We start from the raw sequence: 18,986 nt of genomic DNA on the forward strand, positions 1-18,986 counted from the left end.
TGGGATGCTAATTGGTGACTTATTTCAGCATAGAGGAGGAGGGGTATAACTTATAATACTTTGCTGGTTTTTTTTTTTCTTTCTTCATAAAATCAGAGGAAAAAATATATCTGGTGACTTGAAACTGAAGATCCAAATATGGTATATGCCTGTACTTTCAGACAAATAGCATTGTCTATTTACAGTGCCATATGTTTGGTGACTTAAAAAATAGTTTTGTATATTGCAAACAGAAATGCTAGTTTTGTATGTTGTTGATTCTTCAATGACTTTATATAAAGTGCAACACTTTTTGCTTAAGATTAGTGGGATGCTGTTTCTCAGTACCTTAGAAAATTGTCTAAGGCATACTTCAGTGTCATTTTATGGTAGTTTGCATGGGAATTTTTAAAAACAATGGAGTTCTATTTGGTATACTTTTTTTTATCAAACTTGTCTTTCTTGCTTGCCCATATTTACTGCAAGTCTACTTAAAACACCCTAAGACTTTTTTTCCAGTAGTGTTTTTCCAGTGTTTGGAGACTAAAGACTGGGTTCTGAGGATTGAGACACCTGTATATAAAGGATAAGACCATAAGCATAAGATGCCATAAAATGAGATAGTGCATCAAAGGGAAATGCGTTACTGGTCTCATCAGTGAATAAAAATTAACATCTCCCCCCAGGATTTCCTCTATTTGAAGTACTGATACATGAACACTTATGCAAATATAAGCGGTAGTTTGCAGAATATTTGATATACCATCCAGTTTTTAACTTGTCGCCAAAGCCTTTGCTGTACATCCTTATTGGTGGATGTCACTGGTTAAATATGTGTTGCTGATGAAGTCTCTAGTTCACACACAGCTGTAGGTTTAAGCATCTTCTGTTATAACAGTGCTAGGTGGAACTCTGTAGTTCTGAGGCTGCCTAGAGGAAAAACCGCTGGAAAACTGTGATCTTACTCGCTGAAGTGGTCTGGGGCGGTTTAGGAATACAGCAAACTCCTCGATTCCTCTTCTTGTGAAGTCTCAATTACATGCGATGCATCACTGCCATCTTCTCTTCTTCAGAAGGCTTTGGTGAAATAGCAATAAGTAAGACTTACTGAACAGCAGCAGCTGCAGTAACAACTCAGTTTTTTTGATTGAACTAGGGGAGAATCGTGTAATCATGTACGGGGACTGCTGGTTGAGAGGTCAAAGAATTCTTTTATTTGAGAGTGGAATTGGGCCATAGCATGTCCGTACTACCTACTTCAAAGGTTTGGTAACAAAGAACTGGCCCTATAAAAGGCTTAGAAATATTCTTAATAGTTTTATTGTGGCCTGCTAGCCTTTGAGCCTTCGCCAGTGCTATTCCATACTGAGAATATTGGCTAGGGGATCTTTACGCTTTGCAAAAAGGGGAGGAGATATTTAGATCTAATTGACCTGATACCTAATTTGCTGTTTAAAGTCCCTAAATACATGAAAGAATTTTTGGTACATTTATCTGTGCACTGATTCTCTTTGGTTATGATTATCTGTATGATAAATTAATAGGCCACAGCTTTGTTGCTCCAGTGACCTTGTCATCCTTTCCTATGCATCCAAGACTGTAATGCAGTCTCCCATGAAATCAGTCACTCTATATAAAAATAAGTGTTGCATTTAACCTCAGTGCCTTTAACCAAAGGTGTGTTTGGCATTGCTGACCATCAAGTTCTTCTTTAGTGGCAGGGGAAACTAGCTGATGCTTTTTTTAAGGGTTAATCTGCTCTAGATTGTACTTTGATAGCAGTAAATTAGCACAGTTTCTTCAAAGGAAAACGTGCTTGCTAATCTATTGAAATTCTTTCACTGTGGCAACAAGACAGTGAATCAGAGAGAGCTATCAGATATAATTTATTTGGAATTTCAAAAGCTTTTGACAGTCCTTAACAATAGGCTGTTAAGGAGGCACAACTACTCATGAGGTAAGCAGCAAGTGCTGTTGTGGGTCAGTAAATGATTGAGAGGGAACAAAAAGATGGAATAAATTGTCAGTTTCCAACATTGTGAAATGATGGCACTGGGATGCGTAATGCACGTTATTGGAAGTGGCAATGTTTTTGAGCTCTGCTTATGTTAACTTCATGGTTTCCTCTTGAACTTAAAATTCATCAAAATTCAGCGAATAGGCGGTATAGTGAATGATATTAATTGCTGTGAACCGCACAGTTGTGCATGTTGGAGAGGGTGGCTTGTTCTATTTGCGTATAAAACAGGTCTAAATTAGTATTATATGTGCTTGGTAACATGTGTTGTGAAAATGCTTTGGAAATTCTTTATGGTGAGAGCCCATCTTGCTGCCACCACCTCAGCAATAACCTGTGGCCTGAATTGGGTGTCAAAGCTAGCGTTAAATAGTTTTAAAATAATTTGTCTTCACTGAGTTACCTAGTGAGTGGTTCATGTCCTGATTACTCTGAGTGATGGATCTAATTAATTAAAAAAACCAAAATTTTGTCATTTGAATAAAAACTTGCTATTTAAATTGTCTGCTTTTAATGTGTTGAAACTATAAATGGAGTCCTCTTTGTACGCTGTTCTTAACAGATCTCTATCACTTGAAATGACTTTTTTCCTTGAGGAAGAAAATGCCCTAAGAAAACTTCTATGCTGTGCAAAATATGAGTACAGAATGTTTCCCTTCATATCATTGTGTACATTGAGCCTGTGCTTGGCACGTGTCTTAAATGCATAAGCTTAATGTACCCATCTAGGTTTCCCTCTGATTTTTGTATGGAGTCATGTTTTCAAATACTCACAAACACCTGGGGAGACTAAAAAGATGTAATGAAGCCTTGTGTTAATAAGTTAAAACTTGCTTAGCTTATAGGAGAAGTTTAAACTGTTAATAACTTCCTAGATCGGAACAGTTCTGATTTCTGAATACATATAAAAGTCTACAGGGAAAATACAGTTTCTAACGTGTCTAACATATACTTTCATATTTTGACAGGATTAAATAATACAAGCAAAATGTGCTTACTGGTATGTGTTTATCAGCAGAGCCTTTCTGAAGTAGGGAATGATGGTCTGCTGTCAGGGTGCTGGTTTTTTTTGTTTTGTTGTTGTTTGGTTTTTTGGTAAGACTATGCTTGCAGGGGCAGTATTGCAGTATCTACAATTTGGCCAACAAAGCTGTTGAACACTTACGTGAAGATACGATTTCCTGATTGGTGCTGCTGGCAAAAGATCTAGGCTTGTCATCCTAGAAGGTGATGTAGGTTTAACCTCTCCAGAGGCTTGTTTGTTAGCAGTTCCACTGCTTTAAGTATAGAGTGGGGGTATTTTGTGGGGTTTTTTTTGTTGTTGTTGTTTTTTTGGGGGGTGGTGATGGTGGTGTGTGTGTGTGTGTGGCGGGTGGTTTTTCTTTTTCTAGGAGTGTAAAGAAAAAAAAGGGTATATGATTGCGGTGGGCATTGTGCTTATACTGAAATATCAGTGTGCCAATATGGTCTTAGAAGTAGTTTTGGCTTGGGTATCTCCTTTCTTAATATAGGTGACTTGTGTTTTTTAACAGCAGCAGAAGCTTTTGAAGGACACAAAGCAACATCATGACATGCTGAAACAGTAACATTGTTTCAAGATTTGTAGGGACTGTAACTGTCATTTCAGTGTTTCTAATGATGCTATCAAGTAAATGGTATGAATTAAGTGTAGTTCAAATACTTATTTTAGCTAAGCATTTAATGAAATACTAAATAGCAAAATCAATGATTTTTTTCCTTCTCAGTTCACTACCAGCAGAAATGCAATATTGAGAAAACATGTCTTCTGGAAGGTGTCCAAATACTAGAGAAATCATTTGCTGGCTGTTCAAAATGGTTATTGGGTCCATGCATGCTCCTGATAAGAAGCTGAAGATCTGGCTGAAGGTGTTTTTGTAGAGGATGCTAAGTAACTCTCTTAAACCTTACTTCTGACAGAGGTCTTTGCAGGTAGCTTTAGTTTCAGTGATGTTATTGTGAGTGTGAGGCTGGTTTGGAGAAGTTGTTTCAGCAAAATGACAAAAATGTTTGGATTCAGAAGCAGATATAAACTTCAAGATTGATGTAATTATACAAGAAAGTGTCTCTCAAGTACCTGACAGGTGTGTCTTCTGTCGGTGGATTCTGAACTTTTTCCATTGTTTCCAGGCAGGTTTAGTCACTGGGAGTACTGGCTGGTTGACTGGGTGTAGCGTTATACAGCAGTTATTTTCTGACCTGTGTTTGACTCTGTAGACCTTCAGTGTTGTTGTTCTGGCTGTGAAAGTAACGGCATGCTCTAATGTGCAGTGTGTATTTAAATTAAGTTATATTGCAGTAATTCCACCTTTGAACAGTTTTTGATCCCTCCAACCATTGAATTCCTCATGAAGGAAATCAGAACTAAAGTAACCTTTAGGTAAGTAGAGGTGTGGCTGAAGAGTATGAGGTGATGAGGAAAATGATTTCTACAAGCAGGTTGAAAAACAGTAAAATGAAGTCAAAATAGCAAGGCAAGTGGGCAGGAGTATCAAAATAGTTTCAAAAATAAATAAATGGCTGTGGAATTCTGAGGGAATTTCTCTTAGTGGGGAGTTACAGCACTGCTGCTTTAAAAGCTTCCCCTGCAATCAGTGGCAGAGCTGCTGATGCCTGCTTGTTTAAATTACCTTCCAATGGGTCAGCAGAGCCTGAAAATGTCATACTTTACAGACCTCTGTCATATGGTTTGATTCTCAAATATATGATCCATACAACTAACGCATACATACGTTAGAGAAATGTGGTTCAAACTCTAGACTTCTGTGTAATTGAGCTTTCTAGTATTTTCTCTAGGGTTTGTAACTTTCTGATAACTGAAATGCAGAATAGAGTTTATTCTTCAGTTTGAACAACAGTATATTACACTTTTAGGAAAAACAAAGCAAGATATGTAAGACTTAGGTACAGCTGAGAATTTTTACCTATGGAAGTATATGCTGCAGTGTTTTTTTTATGTAGGCTGCTCTACAAATTGTTGCATATTAGTCAACTTTCCCCTGGAGAAGTTTTAAAAAAAAAAAATTCCCTTTGATATAAAGAATAAGCATGTAAGACAGATGTCTAGTAGCACAGAAAGCAATTTAATGATGTTAGTTTCATATAATGTGGAGGTAACATTTTAAGTGTGCAGTGGACACAGGATAGTTCAAATCGGTATATTATAACTTGAATGCTCTGTGTCTTTCATAAAATCTGCACCAAAAAGGGCATGCATAGGAGGAAAAAAAGAAAGGAAAAAGAAATTATAGCTTTTTCCCCTCTATAAGGTGGTGAATGTTGCTCTGGACTGCAGCAAATACTCGCTTCAAACTTTTGATACTTAGTGCTTCTGCCAGAGGCTTGGTTACACGTCTGTAAGCTTGAAAGCCTTGTTTGAGAGAGCTGTTGTCCAGAGGCAGCCAATTTTTATGTTTATTTCCTTGGTGCTAATGAGGTGAAGTGGGGATTAGTAGATCAAAAAGCCTGGTATGTTCAAGATGGGAAAAATGAAGTTTTAGAAATTTGGTAAAACTGGTATGCTGGGGCTGTTGTTCTTTGATTTGGTTTTAATGGCTTTTTTTCCTAAGTATAATTTTCAGGCTGTGGTTAGTATCTCTGCCAGAACATGTGTAGATATTTGTCTCTGTGACTCCTCCTTACTGCTTCTGGTTTTGCATTTGTATTTTGTGGTTTCAGTAATGAGATCCTACAGATGAGCGGAAATCTTAAGATTTGATTAGCAAAAAGGATAACTAATAAGTCATTCTTCTTTCAAACCCTAAATTAGTAAAAATTAAAATGTATTTAACTTTTATTCTGAATAACATGTTTACAACCTCCAAAAGCATGATACAGGGTTCTTGTCTTTGTTACATTTATGGTATTCTGTTTCTTCCTTGTATAAGTAATTTGTAATAGGTTTCAGTTGCAATTTCCCATAATCAAGGTTATTGGGATATGAAACTGTTACTACTGACAGTATTTGTTTACTTAAATATTCATAGCTAGTTCTGGGTGATGAAGATATAAAGACAAAACAGTACTGTGAGTAAAACCTCCATGTAGCTTCTGTTCTATCAAGGGAGTCCCAGTATAAGTACTCTTCAGCTGTCTGATAATTAGCTATGTGTTGTGTGTACAAGGAGGGGAAGTATTAGAAAGGGCATATTTTAAATACTGCCTTTATCCTTTTCAGCATCTTAAAATATGAAGAAGAGATGTGAGACCCAAGAAAATCCTAAATCAAAATGGAGTATCTATCATTTTGCATTGCCTGTGATGATGGTTTTCCCCTCATCTTGAGTCACAGACTTTTTAACATGTTCAAAAGGACAGTGCCAATGCTTGCTAAAAACCTATGTTGAGTTTATCTAGGTTTTACCTGTAGTTTTAAAACAAACAAAGGCATTGGGGGTGGGGGACATTCTTATGGAAAAACTGTAGACCTTGACTTGCTGGCCCTTTGATGAACTAAGATGGAGTTTTGGTTTTGCTATTGATGAAATAGTATGCAAGCCAGTAAAGCTGCAGTGTATTTTAAAAAAAAGATGTTTCACACTTTTCAGAAAGAAGAGGTTTTATGCCATTTAGAGCCAGTGCTTGTTTAAGAAACAGATGTCTGATTTCACTCTTGTGTAGTAAGGTATGCTGTGAGCCACCATATATATGAGTTAGTCTGTTTATTTTTGAAGTGGGATCCGAACTACGAGTACGGGAAGGGGGGGAAAATCACCATCATTAGTCCTTACTAAGTAACACTATTTCAGTTACGCAGTTTCTTTTAGAATACAGATTATGAAGCTTTGCATTTTTATGAAATTTGTTTTAATTTCTTGCTGCAGAGGTGCCATGCATTATTCAAGATTATAAAATGATTTGGATTTCAGGAGCATTTGGATTTGCTGATGAGGATTTCAAGCTGTGTAATTATGAAACTGTATGCACATAGGTTGGAAGTTCAGAACTCATTAGCGTAATCATTAAAATAACCATTTTTTAAGTGTAGTATTACATTCCGTGGTGTGCAATTACACTATCATGTGCTTCTGGTTACTGGAAACATTCTTGTAATAAACGTCAGGTCTAGCAATGTGCTTCAAGATAAGTTCATAGCTTTAAGAACAGACACCTGGTCAAATGTTGCTTAGCTTATTAAAGAAAATTCAGTTTTATAGATTTAGAGCCATAACACAGTGCCTGTATGCATACATTAACCTTCTATTTATCCTAGAAAAAATTATAAGCTTTTACATATTTACTGCTGTATAATGTAATTTTTCTTAAAATATTGTCTTGGAACATATTGCAGGGGCTACTTATTTCAGTTCTACCTACTTTAAAAGTAAAAATGTGGTTATAAAGGTTCTTACCAGATGGAATCCAAACTTTTAGTTTTTCTGGTGTAATGTTTATGTTTGAACATTCTGAACTGTGAACTCTTTCTCTGAACATCTGTGACGACCAGGGTTTTTCTGTCTAAGTATTCCATTACTTTTTTCAGATTAAAAAAAAAAGAATTAACTGTGACAGTGGATCTGTGACACTAATAAAATTCCTGATAGTTTTGGAATGAGATTGCCTATTTAAATGTTAAAAGAGGGATTTTGGAGTTAAAATCCTTTTTATGTAAGATACATGCAAATCTGAAACTTGTGCTTTTCTGATTTGATTTTCTGTTGATCCCTCTATTATCTGATTTGTGTTTTGGCATTTTAAAAAAAGAGTATTAAAAACATACAGCAGGCAGAAGCTTTGGGACCTGGGTCACTTGGTTTTTGGGGAGTATTCAGCTGTACATCCATAATACTTTCTCTCGACCTGAAAATGTGTTTTGTCATCTGGGCACTAAGTACTGTAGCTAATTGGTGGTCTGACAACTGAAGCTGTTTGAATTTCTGTTTCTTAAACAATGAGAGGGGTGGATGGAGAGAGGTCATTCTAAGTGCATCTCCGTCACAAATGGTGGGCTGAATTGACATTCAAATGTCCTGATGAAAAGGAGCCTAATACCTCTTTGTGTAAGCATGACCTGGTGGAAGACACTTATTCCTTTTTAATGATTTTCCTTGATGTAACAAATACTTGGAATTCTATATGCACAGTGTTGATGCTTAAGTGCATGTAAGCAATCACGTTAATGTTTACCAAGGGAGTGATATGCATTGTGAAAATAATGTAACCTTGTTGTGGAAAGATAATTTGGTGGGTTTTCTTGCTATAAAGTAAGCTGAGGTCTTAAATACTTCCACGTAGTGGTTCATTTATAATATGCTTTGGAGGCTGAGAAAGTTGGGGTTGTTCAGCCTGGAGAAGAGAAGGCTCCAGTGAAACCTTATTGCAGCCTTACAGTACTTAAAGGGGGCCTATAAGAAAGATAGGGACAAACTTTTTAGCAGGGCCTGTTGCAATAGGACAAGGGGCAATGGTTTTAAACTAAAAGAGGATAGATTCGGACTAGATATAAGGAAGAAATTTTTTACGATGAGGGTGGTGAAACACTGGAACAGGTTGCCCAGAGAGGTGGTAGATGCCCCATCCCTGGAAACATCCAAAGTCAGGCTGGACTGGGCTCTGAGCAGCCTGGTCTAGTTGAAGATGTCCCTGCTCACTGCAGGGGGGTTGGACTAGATAACCTTTAAAGGTCCTTTCTAACCCAACCCAATTCTATTATTATTATTTTGCTTGTCCTATTTATATTGCAAATGGATTGAGGGAGGGGCTTTTTGTTCTCTTTTCCAGTTAGGGCTCCAAAGAATACTTCAGTACAAGGAATTGTAAATGGCTACTGTAGTATATCTTGTTGTGTAAGACAGTGGAGAAGGAGGTGAGGTCTTGTTTTGTGTTAATATTTCATTCCTTTTCAGAAGTGACTGGAATTGGAGTTGGTCCTGGTACTGTTTTGGGAAACTGTTTCAGTGTAGTAAGCTTGTGTTACTTTTGATAAGTACACAACTCCCATGTAAAGTTCTGTTCTTCTAATTCCTGTGACTGTTCCCTCCAGAAAGTTGAGCTTGTTTAAAGTTTTGAAGTACTGGTAGAAATATCACATTTCAGCAGTTGCAAACAATTTCAGATGTGTGTTTTGGAACTGTCCTGTTGTAATGGGGATATTGTAATGGTGTACTATTGAGATGGCCTAATACCATTGCTATTGTGAAAGCAAATCCCTCCTAAAAGTTTTAAAACCCAACCCAATTCTTGTGTGCAGGTTTGAGTCATCAACCCTTATTTTATTTAAGGCATAGTTGACATGTTTGAGGAAAATACCATATAAATTGCCATTAAAAATGCACACATAACTCGGTTATGTGCCAGCTTCCTGGTATGTTTAATATGGAGCCTAACAGAAAGCCTGCCTTAGTTTGACTTCAAAAGGTTGGAAAGGGCACTGGCTCTGTGCTTCAACTGAGAATGCAGCTTTGTAGCTGAAGTATAGTAGATTTCTATTGAAAATACGAAGTAAGTGTGAGTTAGTGCCTGCTTTGTGGGGTGGAGAGGCTGTAGGGACGGAGACCCTACCGTCCTTTGATATACCTGTCATACAGTAAATATCTTTTGAGAATGTGTATGAGTAAGAGAACACACCTTCATCTTTTGAGGGGTTTAGAAGTATCTTCTGCAAAGAACCAGAAGGCTGACTCTGTTCATAATCTGCTTACAAGTCTTACGAGGAGCAGCTGAGGGAACTGGGGTTGTTTAGTCTGGAGAAAAGGAGGCTGAGGGGAGACCTTACCACTCTCTACAACTACCTGAAAGGGGGGTGTAGTGAGGTGGGTGCTGGTCTCTTCTCCCAAGTAACAAGTGACAGGACAAGAGGAAATGGCCTCAAGTTGCGCTGGGGTTTGTTGAGATTGGATATTAGGAAAAATTTCTTCACCAAAAGGTTTATCAAGTACTGGAACAGGCTGCCCCGGGAAAGTTGTTGAGTCACCATCCCTGGAGGTATTTAAAAGACGTGTAGATGTGGTGCTTAGGAACATGGTTTAGTGGTGGACTTGGTAGTGGTAGGTTAACAGTTGGACTCGATGATCTTAAAGGTCTTTTCCAACCTAAATGATTCTATGATTCTCTTCAGTATTGATGCTTTCCTGTTATTCATTCTGTTATCATTCTGCAAAGATGGCATTAATATAAAAATTAAGTTACAGTAATTTGAAAACTCAAGTCTTCACGGCTTTTAGTTTTCTTCCCTTTCTTCAAAAACAGATGGAAAAATATTTCAACAACTTAAGTAAAAAACCCCAAAACTTGTATTCACAATTACACATTTGAGGGTCAAGATACAGTGCTGCTTTAATGTAGTTAAAGTTCAGCTAATTAGCCAAACAAAAATTAAGTTTAAAAAAAATCTTTAAATAAACAAAAATATGCCTTCAGGAAAATGTTATAGGAGATGGTGTTATAAGAAGTGACATCCAGGAATAAGTAGTCTAGCTGAAAAAAAAAGAAATAATGTTAAAATATTCTAAACTTTCTAGCATGAGAATGTATTTGCTGTGCTGCCGCCTTCTATAAGCGCTTCACTGAATCCATTCAATGCTAGCTCCACATGCACCGGTTTCTTTGTTTTATTTTTTTTAATTCTTGATGAAGCTGTTAGAGCTGTTTCCTTGCTGTTGTAGTGCTAATAGTCTGATTCTTGCACTTTTACCTCAAACTCTATACAGACATCTAATTGCAGCCTTGTTTTTAAAGATTCCTTTGTTGTTAGGAGACAAGCCAAATAAAAAAAAGCCAAATCCAGAAGTCAAAAGCTAGTCAGTAACATGCAGATGTGCATTATGTGGCTTCCTAGAACAGCATAAAAATAGTACATGGCCTTATACCACTATTTTTGCGAAGTTGTATTTTTTCATGTGGTGTGTGATTTCTTACTAATTAAAAGTAGCTAGCTTTAAATCTATGGGTTTTTTGTTACTGTCCTTTTAACAAAACAATTTCATGTCTTCCTTGCTCTTTCAAATAAAATAAGAGCTAACTTTTTGATGAACTTGAGTTCTACTCTTTTATGTGATTATTTAGCATGCTATAGTAATTAGTGTGGGGTTTTTTTTAAAGTAGTACACTTTTTCTAATGCATTTTTAACTTTAAGGTATAATTCTCAAGAGGATAATAAAATACACTAAGGTAGATTGTGCAATCAAGTTAATGCAATCAGGTTGCTAATAATTTTCTTGGAAGAACCTCCATTAGAGAAGATGAAGACTTGCTCTTCTTTTGCTGAAGAAATGTCCTCACTTGCTGTTGATTGAGGTCCTAAACTTAAACTGCTAGGTTTAGCTTGACCCAGGTCAACTTTCAAGTTGTTATTGCTTGCCTTCCTGGGACTACACGGAGATTACTGACTGATAAGAAATCAAAGAACCAAATTTCAGAGTACTGAGATTTTCCCGATCTTAATGTTTTACATGTTTAAAATCTGAGGAGTCTTTCACATGGTGCTAATGCCTTTTATATTAACACTTCTGAAAAGTTTTTCTTAGATGGCATGCTTCTTCTTACATCGTTTTATGTTCAGCCTTTAAGGAAGGTTTTCCCAGACTTACGTTTATATCCAATATCTACACCATAGCAATCAAAGCTGTAAGGAAGAAACCTGTATAATCAAGAAGTTCCTATATGTCAAAATAGAATAAAGATAGTGAGATGAACAAACAATACAGCAACAGGAACTAGGTGTCTTAAGATACTTTACCTTTGTGACATTGAAGCTAAACTGCTGAAGGTAGGTATGAAATGTGTTATGTGACGAGCTTTGATCACCATGTATAGTGTATTTAGTTTCAAGTTAGCAGATCTATATGAAGCTGAAACTACCCACTGGCTGTATTTATAATCCCTGTATAGAACTGTAGTTCTTATTTCCAGCCCCCTCCCCACAAACTGGTTATAGTAACTGATGAAGGGGTGAAGAATATTAATTTCTCCTTTTAGATGACAGCTTCTATTTTGTTATTCTGTGTAGTAGTGTTATTCTGCGTAGTAGCAGCATTCACTTAATGGCAATTCAAGTAACACCTTCATAGTTAGAATTCAATTGAGTTTCATGTATAAACACAAAGTAGAAAAGTAAATTAAATTGATTTGGAGACAGTAGCAGTTAATGTAAGAAATCATTGAAGTGCACTTCAGCAAAGGTTTTTTTCTTTTTTTCCCCTCCTAAATGGTATTTTTTTGCTTTTGTGAAGATGAAAGCCTACAAAGATATGGCATTTTTGTGTTCAGAATCCCTTCTTCAGAAACTTTCCCTGCTCCTTCCAGCCCTCACAAAGCTGGCTTGAGATACAGCAAAGGACTTGTAACTGTACATGGTCTCTTTACTGTCTTACGTGAGTGATTCACACTCCTATTTCCCTATAACCATTTTAGAATGCTGTCCTGGTCTTCCCATGTGAAAGAGAAGATGAAGCAGTTGTGTACAGCTGTGCTTATACAGCCTGGTAGGTTGCCTGTGTCTCTGGAAAAGGGACTTTTACTTCAGTGTATGAGGGTTCTGCTTGGCCATTAAAATGGTTGTTTCTTAGGCTTAGTTTTGCTTTGGCTCTGGTTTCCTGGCAGCCTTGAGCTGGCCTAAGTGTGCATTTGCTTTCAAAAGAGATAGTGTTGTCTGTCTCCACCCAGTCCTGCTGCTCCTGCCCTTTGAACTGCACAGGAACTGGTCTGTGTTTAAACTAGTCTGACACAAACATAAAACTTTGTTGTTTTTACACAGAAGAGTTTTCCAAAGTAATTCCTTCTGTGGGCTCTGTGCCTGCCAAAAGAAGTGAGAAGCAGCAGTTGTGCTGGGTAGGGGGAAGGTGGTGCTGGTGTTGTTCATGAAGTGGTCATGCTACTGTGGTATATAAGGAGTTGAGGCTCCTGTTCTTTGCTTGCAACCACTACAGGAAGAACATTAGTTACAAACTACGTGACCAGGCAATAGAACACCAGAAAGGGACAAAAACTGTCCTTGGGAAATTAGGATCATCTGTCAGTCCTTTCACTGCACTGCTTTGTTGAACTGGGCCCTCTTTGCTGTTATAGCTCCCAAATTTCAGAGATTTCGCTGCCATTTTGCAGTCTAATTTTTATCACTGTCCCCTGTTCAAAGAAATTCTATTTGATGCTAGCAGGGAATATGTTAATAAATAGTTATTACATGTTCAATGAAGATTTGTAAGAACTGTTCTATACCACTTCATGCACCTTCCAACTCTGGGATGTTACTCTTGTACCTACCGAGCTTGCTAGTCTTGGAGTGCTCTCTGCTCCCCCGGGAGAAAGTGCCTGTTGGACAGCTCCTCTCATCCTGCCTCACAGGTATGGCTCTTAAATGAGGTTTTAGGATAGGTGTGTGGGCTTTTCTTTTTCTCTTGTCTTTTTTTTCTCTAATTTTACATACTACTTCATCTAAATGGAGACTGGCAACCAACAAGCTCTTTTTCGTGAAGTCAGAAGTATTGCGGAAGAGTTGATTTTCACCTCCTTGGACAAAATAAAAAAAAAAAAACACAAAAAACACCGGTGGAAAAGGATTATGGGGCAGCATAAAGGGTTTTGTAGCTACACTGATTAACTGTGCTGCTTCAAAGTTTAGAAAACTTGATGATTGGCCACATACAGTAGGAAAACCTGATAATTGGAGCATTTGGAACCCCAGCTTTTAGTCATTAAAACTAATGAGGATATGAATAATTCTGTAGTTTGGAGGTTTTAAACGTAGTATAAGAGCTGGAAATAGAGATTGTAGGCTGAGTGAAAAGAATATCCTTGTGCTGTGATACTTAAGTGATCAATGGCTGTTTCAAAAAACAAAATTGTACGTAGCTGTCAGCAGGCACTGGGAGAGTTATGTCAAAAGGTTCAGAATGATCTGAGTCATTATAAACACTAGCTATAACGTATTTGTGGGTTGCTTGCTTGTCTGCTTTAATTAACTATATTCTGGTAGTAGAACAGGGCTTGAAAGTTAATGTACACAAATGTCATAGCAGACCTACCTGGCTGGTAACCTCATAGCCAAAGAGGAGAGGTGAGGTTGACTATGTCCATCTTCCTGGGAGCCAAATCATGGCACATAATTTAGTCCTAAATGTACTCCTGTGTCTTTGTATGAATGCAGATAGAAGCGTATGCTGTGAAACTCTCTTGGAAATTCAAGCGAGAATGTTTTTTTTTCTGGCTTATTTACTACTTTAAAAGTAAAAATTATTAAAAAGGGGTAATTCAGTCCCTTTTGAAATTGTCCCAAACATGTAAAGCACATGAATAAATGCTTCCAACTATTCCTTTTTCTGTTGGCTGTTTAATTAGTAACACTAGCCACTCTGTGGAGGATAGCTGAGAATATAAACATACTCTAAATATCTTCAAATCATATAAGGTAGAATTGAGGAAAAATAACAAACAGCATTTCAAGTATCTTTATTTTGTGTTAACATTTGATTGCATTGTAAACAGTGGGTGTTACTGGGACTTCCAGTACTTGGCTTTTTCCCCAGTATGTTCCTTACTCTTAAGAAACAAATGAAAACAAAAAAACAACCCAGAATTGTACTGTGAACACATTATAAACACTATCAATCATAGCTGCCTGGTGAAGCTATTCTGCAGTACGATTTCAAGTAGCGGAAAATAGTTTTATCCAGTTAATGGAAGACTCATCATTGACTGTATCTGATACAGAGAAAATCGAACTATCTGTTAAAGGTCATGAACTGTTTATTTCTAATATATTGTTCTGAAAGTGCAAACATTTGAAAAGAAAACCACTAGATTGCTCACCTCCCAAGAAAAACAAAAGCATCTTTTAACCCTCTGTGATCTTCATGTGCTGTTGAATGTTGTCCCTAATTGTCAGGACTGCATGTTACCCTTCCCGTCTGACCCAGCTCCCATACCTTCTTTTTAATTTATCTATCTTTTTTTATCTGAATTGTTTAGATAAGATCTGAATCAGTTGAACTGCTTTGTTTTAAACTCTACCAAAAAAAAAAAATCACCTGGAGATGCACTTAGATATTTAAAAAGAAACCACAAAAAACCACCAAACACTTGTCCCAAGCACTTGAAACCTGTCAAAGAAATATGCAGCTGTTCTTAATGGTGTTCTGTTTTTTTAAGCTGTGAGGTTTCAGGCAGCCTTAATAGTTGGCAGTGCTGTGACTTCTTCTTGCTACCCAGCCAGTAGATAGTCTAGAGTATATAGACTACTTCTATACAGAGTATATAGACTACAGGAAGTTCTTCCACTTGACAGAAAGTGTAATTTAAAAATCTCTAGCAAATACCTTTAGATTTGGAATGATAATCTTCATATGCTTAAACCTGTTCTGAAAGACTAGATTTAATGTGTAACTGGGAATTGATACTTTTCAGTTTAAGGAAGCAGTAATGCTAATATACTACAGCGTGACCTGACAGCCTGATATGGTAAACCCTGGGGTCTTAATCAGAATTAGACCTGTAGTTCTAATGGGGGCCACTTACAAGCAAGGCTAAATACCACTCGTTCTGGCATATACCTGAACGATTTACTGTACTTTCTATGGGAAATTAGTAACAAGATACAGAACTTTGCCTTGTGTGGAGAGGGTAGCAAGTGGGATATCCCTGCTGTTTAGGGATGCAAGCAGATCTTTGTCTCCTAGTTCTTCTTGGGTTAGGCAGAGGAATCTAAGGTTTTTTCTCATGAGGGATGACTCAGGATTTGAAGAGTGATTGACATAAGTGCAGACAGTCTCAGATCAGATCTAGGAGAGCTACAGTGTAATGAAACAGGATGCTCTTCACTGCCAGTAAATTTCAAGAATTTAGCAAAAAGCTGTTTGAGGTAATAGGTAAAAAGATGTATTTAAGGTGAAGGAGACAGTAAGCAATCTCCTGACCCTCTTAAAAAAAACCCAACAAAACAAAACAAATACCCCACCAAACCCCCAAACAAACCCAAACAAAAAAACCCCAACCACCAAAAGCAAGCAACCAAAGAAAACAGACAGGCTTCTTCCCCCCCATATTTAGAAACCAGCCTATGGACTGATAATATACAGCTGGCTTCCCCTATGCCTTGTCTCCCCACCAAATTACTAATTCCTGATCTGTCTTCCTCTAGCCCTGGCTAGTCTGTCCTCTGGCCCTGGCTAGTCTTGCCTCTTGTGAGAAGCTGCCTCTTGCTGGCTTCATTGTAACATCCCTGCTTTTAGAGCTCTCACTTTTTGGAGAGAGGAAAAAAACAAACCAACAATAAAAAAACCCCAAGCCACTGCTGCATTATGTAAGTAGTAGCACTTATGTAGCTGGCCTAGGGAACAATGGCTTGCAGAATTTGAATCATTTTACAGTGTTCCATCTCTGCATCATAATCTTATAACCCCAAGAACTTGCTTTCCGATTTCTGCCCCCACCACCTGTATTCTGTTAAGTATGTAAGTACCAGGCAATTCCCATTTTATGGTTTGGAAAAGGATGTGTTAATGTGGGCAAAGGACAGGTTACTGTCACTTTTCAAAACAGGTTACTTTGCTCTTGCTTTGAATGTGTCCAGTGTCAGCTTTCGGTGTTGATTCTTGTTTGATAAGCAAGTGTTGTCTAAATTTTTTTTTTTTCTGAGAAAATACACTTGTTAATGTCTTTAGCTCTGAACTTTTGGAGAAGCTGAATGGGCTAAACTCCTCTCATCACTTGCTAGAAAGCTTCCCTGTGCTCTGGCCTGCAACCATTTTCTGTTTCTCTCTTCATTCTCTGTGTGCATGCATTTACATACAGACTTACCCCTATGCATTTTAGTGTGACATTCAGAACTATATGCATTATACTTGTATTTATCTTACTAACGCTGTAAATGATACTAATTGCATCATATACCTACTTTTCTGCTCTTTTATGCAGCTAAAGGCTGAAAGAGTAGATGGTCCTTATGATATGAACTGCTAGCATGGAGAAGCTGTAGTCTCTTTTACTGGCATGTTACCATTGCTAAATCCCTTCAAATCATGCTTTCCAGAGAACTCCCAAATGTGCAAACCACATTCCTTATTCCTATTCATTTTTTCTTGTTAAGTTCCTTGTTTCCAGCTGCTGTCTTGCCAGGAAAAATAGATGCAGGATAGTTGGTTGGATGAACATATTGCAGACAAGACAATTTCTTTAATAAAGTCTAACACAAAGTCTGAGAGGCTCTGTCGGAGTGGCAAACAACTGCTTATCCAAGCTGAGATTGCCAAGTTTTAGAGGAGATTGCTTTATTTTGGCAAAGTACTGGAGCACATAAGGAGTATCTTAAATATATTTTTTTTTTTTGGCACTTCACAAACAACAGATTTATTAAACCTCGTCACCTGTGCTTTATGGAAGACCGTAGGTGTAGAGCTGAATGAGTTTCAAGAGGCAGACAGTATTTGAAAATGGCCACAGCCAGTTCAGAAGTGTTTGTAATAGTAAAATTTACTGTGCATGGAGAAAGTCAGCCACAAATAGAGCTGCAGGGCTGTGGGTCTGTATGCCAGAGTCCTCTTCCATTATGCATGGGGGCACTGTTGATAGTAAAGGGAGTCTCCAGGTTCACGTTCTGCTAACAAGTGTTAAATAGGTATTATACACTGACTCTGAGCTGGGAAGTGTGCATCTTCATGTGTTTGTGTTCTTGCTGGTAGTGCTTTTCAGAGATTTGTTTCTGATTTAGGTAACTTGGCACTGTAATTGGTATGTCCTCAAGAAATAATGGCAGATCTAAACATCAGATATCAATTGACCTGGAGTAGCCAAGTTGCTGACTTTGTAAACCAGGGTGCAAAATCTCCATAGGACAGAAGCCACAAGACAGATAGCATGCCTTGCAGAGAGCTGAGGAGAGTAGTTTACAGGCAGGAGACTGCATAGGAGCCACTGCTTTGTAGACTTCAGTTAACGGGCCAAAGAGTGGGCTTTTAGCTTGCACACAAGGGAGGTTGACTTTAGGAGCAAGCCAACTGGACCTTTCACACCTTTAGCCTAGAGAATGAATTATCTAGTGGTAAGCTATGCTGTTTGAATCTCTGATGCCTATATAACTAAGTAATATGCTGTTAAATGGCTTGCACAAAGGATCTGTATGATTTCATGAAGCTGTGTTTGCATTACAATGAGTCTCCCTCCACCCCAGCCTGCCCTTGCCTTTTGTATCTGTTACACAAAGGTGCCATGGAGATTGCAATGCCTAGTGCCACTGGGACACTGTCTCTCTCTTCATTATCACCTTCAATGCAGAGGGATTCTTTCCCTTATCTGCTTCCTCCCCAAGACCTGCAGATCCCCAGGTGGGTGTGGGCAGTACAGTATATTATTATTGGGTCTCCAGCTGTTCTCCATGTCGCTGGGCAGTATGCAGTGGGACCTGTTGTTGGTAATGGCATGGTACTGGGTGATTAGCAGTGCTAAATATTGTGGCAAGGTTTTGTCATCATGTAAATCTAAAGTCAGAGTGCCGATTTCACTGGAGCACATTGGTCTATCATTGTAAGTCTTTGAACTATATCAGCTCTGCTGCTGATTATGTGATCAAGTCCCCTTGTAAAAAGCGTGCGTGTAGGGTCTGGCAAGGCTTGTGTTGTTGTTTTTTGTGTCTTATGGATGGCTTGGGCCATCATTCTTCTTTTCCAGCTGGTTGCTGCACCTATGTTCTCTCCCCTCTCCTTTGTAACCTGGTGTGTGACACTTGAGTGCTAGTGAAATCATACTTCTTGTCCTCTTCAGTCATTAGCTCACTGTGTTAGTGATAATATAGTACTTCTGGCAGAAGCATGGTGCATTATATTTTTAAAATGGTTTTGTACTCGTAGTGTATTCAAAAAGAAAATTTTAGGAAAGAAGGCTTGAACACGCAGTTAAGTGGTAGAATAATAAACAGCATGTTGAATGCATTGACATTTTAAGCAATTAAACATTTTCAGGAGAAGAAAGAAAAGCTATTGGTTTGGAGTCATCTACCACTTTTTATTATTTCTAATAGCTAGTGTTTTGTTAGCTTGCTAGTAC

At 37.9% G+C, this 18,986-nt stretch overlaps 1 protein-coding gene across 5 annotated transcripts in view; it reads left to right on the plus strand.

Moving 5' to 3' along the window:
• PARD3B (par-3 family cell polarity regulator beta) overlaps positions 1 to 18,986 on the plus strand; it is a 433,796-nt gene that overhangs the window by 29,149 nt on the left and 385,661 nt on the right. The window lies entirely within an intron of this gene.

The sequence above is a fragment of the Haliaeetus albicilla genome, chromosome 4 (genome assembly GCF_947461875.1).
Source record: "Haliaeetus albicilla chromosome 4, bHalAlb1.1, whole genome shotgun sequence".
Taxonomy (NCBI): Eukaryota; Metazoa; Chordata; class Aves; order Accipitriformes; family Accipitridae; genus Haliaeetus; species Haliaeetus albicilla.